Below are 6061 nucleotides of genomic sequence, written 5' to 3' on the forward strand. Positions count from 1 at the left end.
CCAAAGAGGCTGGCCCCAGGATGAGCCAGGCCTTTCATGAGGCAAAGAGAAATAAATTGAAGATGACATACTAGTTCTTGCCCTTGAGGCTGAAAGAAACAGGCTCAGGAGAAAGATGAAGAACAAAGGCGAAGGAAACTTTTTCTTTCAGACAGAGGCTGGTGGGAGATACACAGTGCACCTGCTGGCAATTACGTTAACCAAGTTCTTTCAGTCTAATAGAATGTTAGTGGGCAACTGTTGGCAATATTCCTAATAGTTTGTATTGAAGGAGACTGTTGACTGGAGAGCAGCTTTGGATCCAAGCCACTATTTTGTGGGAAGACCAGCAATTGGGGGCTTGGACTCCACAACTCTTAAAAATCCAAGACCTTCAACTTACCTTTTCTGGAAGACTTTGTGCCAACAATTGAAAGAAGGGAAAGAAAGTTGGTAATGAATTCCACTTAAAACTAGGGCTAACTTAGCATTTGCTAAGATAACTGGTAGTGCAGTTATTTTTCAGTTGGTAGGGGATTTATTTCAGCAAACCCAGTGGTTCAAGCTTTCTTCTCTTGCTTTTTCCATTTAGTTAACTTAGTTAACATGAAAGGACCTCAAGACAATTGCTTTATACAGATTATCAGCTGCTAGGCTGACTCATTACAATTGTATTCTTTTGTACTAGCGTGTAAGATGTGCAACTGCAGCATGCTTGGCATCTTTTCTTCCCCGTTCTTTTTAAAATAAAGGTTTGTTTCTCTTCCTCTGTAAATTGCTTTAAAGTGTAATTCAGGTGTCCCTCTTATGTAAATTGAGGTGTACTTATATACATATCTTAAACCTGTAAATAAATTTCAAAGTTCAGCAAAACCTGTAATCTTTTTATGAATTCAATTTCCAAAGGAAAAAAAAAATCTTTTTTTTGAGAACTTGATATGTTTGCTGCCATTTCATTAACTCCTGAGGCCTAATATGGGAAGACATTTTTTTAAAGTGAAAAATTGGATTGTTAATAAAATATAATTTTGTTCAACACTTCTGCGTTCATTTCAAGGTGCTGCTATTAAGTTTTAAAGCCCTTTGTTAGCTGGACTCTTCATATCTAGGGTACCACCAGGGCTGGGGCACCCATTGAGGCCAGGTAGGCGGTGGCCTCAGGGCTCAGGGGGCCGGAGGGGGCGCGGGGGGCTGGAGTACGCACCATGGAGCTGCAGCCTCCCAGCCCTCCCGCCACACATTGCTGCCGCTGCCATCACACACCCCTCGCCGGGTGCAGCAGCCGCAGGCAGATGTCTGCGGCAGCGCAGGGCAACCGAGCAGGAGAGCTCGGAGGCCACCCGCGCGCCATCCCAGCCAACCGCTGCAGCGATCGGGCCAGCAGCGCACACGCACCCATGATGATGTCACACATGATGTCATCACACAGGCCGGTGCATGCATGCGCGCGGGGGCGCCCGGCCTACCAGCCGCTGCAGATGCCAAAAACCATGGCACTGCTGCTGGGTACCACCTCTGCCTTTTTATGAGCCTATACAGCAGCTCTGGTTATCTTCCCACAGTTGGTTCCATTGTTCTCTCTAGAGCATTGAGAATTGCTTCTGGACATTTTTGTTGTCTGCTTCATTGTTATGGAATGGCCTTAAGCAAGAGGAGAGAGATGTACTAACTCTGTAAAGCAGAGTGGTTTAGCCATGCCTTTAAAGTCAATTGATTAAGGGCCTGTTAGGTCTTTAAGGGCCTGTGGGTAATTAGAGAGAGTGCTCCTCTTATTCACTGTCTGTTGTTCTAATTTAAATATTTAATTATGTTTGCTGCTTTAAGCCAAGTGCAGAAGACAAGCAAGGCACAAATATTAAATAACCATACAAGTTTTTAGAGTGTATAAAGTCTGCTGTGTTATATTAGGTTTTAAAATACTCTGTTCTATTTGACTGCTATATGCACAAAACTTTCTGATCTCACATGCGCAGCTGGGTCCTAAAAACAGTCTTTTGATCGCTTTTTTTCTGAAATGATTTGCGTCAGAACCTACTGCAGAATTTCAGGAAACTTGTAAATAAGACATAGCCCCTTTTTGATCATGCAAATTCTGTACTAGCTCCAGATGGGGAACTGTAGTGAGAGTTCTCCTAATTTGGGGGATTGACCACAATTATTGTAAGACCAAGCAGAGGGTGAGGAATTTAATTAGTCAAGCAAAACAGGGAAATAACTATATGATTACATCTCCGGCTTCAGCTTCCTCCCTTTTCAACATCTGCCTACTTCTGTTTTCGAAGGTTTGCTGCTGCTTCTGCTACAAATTTGTTCCTTTGCTATATATGTAGCTCAGAAGTTTCAAATGTACTTCCAGCCTATACCTTTTCAGGCTGCAGATAGCTGTCCGGTGCGCTCATGAGCAGATTTGTGTTCCTTTATTCCCAGAGCTGGACGGGGGCAAGATCTGAAGATCAGCTGTTCAGAAACACAAGTGATTTGTTCTTACACTATCCAATAACATCTAATGTCTGAATCAGCTCTCAGGAGCATTTACTGAGAATTACACCATGTAGAAGAGTGGTCTTTAGCTCATGAGTTGGGACTCTCAGTTGGGTCATGAGGCCTTACTTTTTGAAAGGGTTTTGTGGTACTGTGCGTGTATAGAGCCATAATGTTGTGCCTCCGGCCTCTCTGTGTCCTGTGAAGAGCAGAATATGGCAAGGCAAAGGCATTGAGCAGTGCAGGGGATTACTTCACAGCAACATAGATGATTTGGGGCTTCTGCCTTACTTACACTCCTGTCCGCAGCTCTTCTTTGCCTTGGCTCCACTCATAATTCTTAATTTTCCTGTCATGTGCCTGCATCCCTGTGGGTCCTATGCAGTGCCAGTCCCAGATCTGAAAAGGCTGGCCGCTGTTGAGAATGTCAAGGGACTGTGACCTTGAGGCTAGATTACTGTCATGCACTCTACATGGGTCTGCCCTTAAATCCAACTCAAACTACTCATCTGACGAGAACTGGTTCTCAAAAGCTTATGCTGCAGTAAAGTTGGTTAGTCTTAAAGGTGCTACTGGACTCTTTTCTATTTTGCTACTACAGACTAACACGGCTAACTCCTCTGAAACCACAGTTGATACAGAATGCCATTCCCCAGCTACTGCTGGGCCCCAAGCAGAAACTGCATATCCCCCCACTTCTGCAGATGATCCATTGGTTACCAGTCAGGTCCTGGGATCCATTCAAGGTGCTAGCAGCCACCTAAATGCCCTTAAAGGCATTGGACCCACATATCTGCAGGATTGCCTCTACTGTATTCCACTGTGACAGCTCCACTCTTCTGAGCAAAGCCTTCTGAAGGTGTCATCCTGCAAATGGGTAAGATCAGCATCTGCGTGTTCACATGCATGCAGTAGTTCCTATGTTGTGGAACAGTCTCCCTGAGGGCCTTCATGCAAAATGTGCAAAGCAAAATTGTTCAGGAGGATGTTTTTGTAGGAGCAAAGCTGCGGTGTAATGGTTCTGAGTCCTTCCTACACTGGTGACCTTAAGCAGGTATGTTTTTCCCCCTCCTACAATCCCAGCCCATGTGCGTTTTTTGTCTTACTAAGGAATCTTGGCTGTAAGATTCAAATATTGTATCTTTTAATCTGCTTAATGGCTGACTGAAAAGTTTATCATGCTCTAATTCACCTTGGGTCCCAGTGAGAAAGGCAGACTATAAAAATAATATTATAATAAATAGCACAATTAGAGATCTGAATATGACCCACAGTTCCCCCCCCCCCCCGGTGCTTCCTTATAAACTTCTCACTGCAGTGTCTGGCATCACTCATTTGGCCTAGTGCTGCATGGAGTTAATGAAAAGTTCTCTGTTGTTTATGTGGAATGTGACTTTAAGGCCGGGGCCAAAGCTTCCATTTACTAACTGCCTACTTCCTAGAATAACCTGCCACCAAATACTAAGAAGCATGAAACAAATTACCATAACCTCTAAAGAATTTCTTGGAAATTCCAAAAGGCGATTTAGAACAGCTGGCTTTTGTGTTCTGCAGCAATTGTTGCTGCTTGTCTTGGCCTAAAAATGTTCCATATTCAAATTTTTTGGCAGTCAAAATCTAATTTTAGCCAAGTTCAGAGGGAGAAACCAAGTACCATGCTAAAAATTCATTGGATCCAGAGTAATTACAAATGAAAGACAGTGGAAATAAGCAAAGGAAGGATATCAACGATTCTTGCACAAATAGTATAGTACAAACTTCTAAAAGGCATATTTTTAAATGGCATGGCAGTATAGGGAAGGTAAGCCTACATTAGTATTTGTGGTACAAGGACACTAATTTAAAATTATGTGCTACAGTTTTCAATGGTTTTTGAGAACCGCGCTTCAATTATACAACAAAACAATTGCTTTTTTAAAGGATTTGTAATATTCTGTATCTTCACAACCAATCCACTATACCAAGAAAACATACAACAGGAGTTTGGCAGAAATTAAAGGTTAATATAGGAGAAGACTGCATAAGCGCTTTAAAAGTTAGCTGCACTTTGAGTAGGAAGCCAACTGGAAGCCAGTGAAGACACTGCAAAATTAGCATTATAAATTCCCTGTTAGGGTTGCCGGGTCTCCCTCACCCTTTGGGCCTGGCACTCACCTTTGTGGAAGTCTTTGCATGCAACGCCCGTGCTCCTGGGGCCGCGTGATGATATCACTTCTGGGAGTGACATCATTGAGCAGGGCCTCGTGCTTCCCCTGGGAGTGCTCCTGCGTTCCGCAGCACACTGATTTTGACCCATTTGGGGCCTAAATTGGCCCGCTGTGAAGCACAGGAGCGCTCCAGGGCCCTCCTGGCAGCACTCCTGCACTCTGCAGCAGTCTGAATCTTGCCCCTCAAAAGTTCCTTTCAGAGAAAATGTAGTGTAGTGGTTAGAGTGTTGAACTGGAATCTAGGACACTCGGATTCAATTCCCCTCTCGGCCATGGAAGCTTGCTGGGTGACCTTTGACTAGTCATTCTCTCAGCCTAAACCTAAAGGTGATGATTGTGAGGATAAAATGGAGAGAGGAGGAAGGATATTGTAAATTGGTCATCATAGTGGACAAAAGCAAAGTATAAATAAAAAGCAAATTTGTTATGCATTGGTTGCTCGATAAATTGACAATTAAATAACCAAAGAGAATTACAGACCTATGCTCTACAGGCTCTATATATCTTCACTCAATTAAACACTTACGTTGTGAGGGCTATTGAATCATCCTAATGTTCAACATTTGGAATAATGTTACTAGAAAAATGCAGTTCTTTTCTAATTAGTGAGGCCATTTCTGTTTGGAATGGTAAGTAAAGTATGATTGCATGTACATCTGTGTGTGTTTGTGTGTGTGCGCGCATGCTTTAAGCTGAGAACAGGGTATACTTAACCTGATCCTCCCTCCCTGCAACACAGCAAGGCTACTCTGCATATGTAATCCAAGCAGGTAGCAATATTGTTTTAACAACGCTACTGTTATTTTGTGTTTTTCCTGTTTTATAATTAGATTTTATTGTATTTTGTTTTTAATACTGTAAGCTGCCTTGAGTATATCTTGGAAAGGCAGGATAAAAAATCTCTTTAAGTAATTAAACAGTACTGTCTGGAGAAGGCCTAGCACAAATACAAAGGAGGAGGCACCCTTTCGGTTTTCTTGCAAAGCTGATAATGGAAACTAGAAGGTGCTGGGTTCTGGTATGTGATTATTTTTAAAACTCTCTCTAGTCTTGGAGACAACCATAAACTTTTCTACAGGTCATGCATCAATGGGTTATCCTCATTAAAAACACTCTCATCACCACCATCATCAACACGCACGAGGCCTTGAAAAAGCAAAATCCAAGGGCTCATCATGATGTCCCAGCAGAGTTCCATCTTGATTCTGTCCCAGCAGGTTGTCTCTATAGGTAAGCAAACAGGACCTGAGAAATAGTCTAACCTTTTTCACAGCTCATTCTCTTAGCCCCCATTTGACATATGCTTGTTTGGAGGTGTTTGTCAGGGCTTGCAGTGGCCCCCACTGGGCAGGGCACCGGGCGGTCTGCACCTGACATCAAAGGGGTGCTAGGGA

This window comes from Eublepharis macularius, chromosome 11 (genome assembly GCF_028583425.1).
Source record: "Eublepharis macularius isolate TG4126 chromosome 11, MPM_Emac_v1.0, whole genome shotgun sequence".
NCBI lineage: Eukaryota > Metazoa > Chordata > Lepidosauria > Squamata > Eublepharidae > Eublepharis > Eublepharis macularius.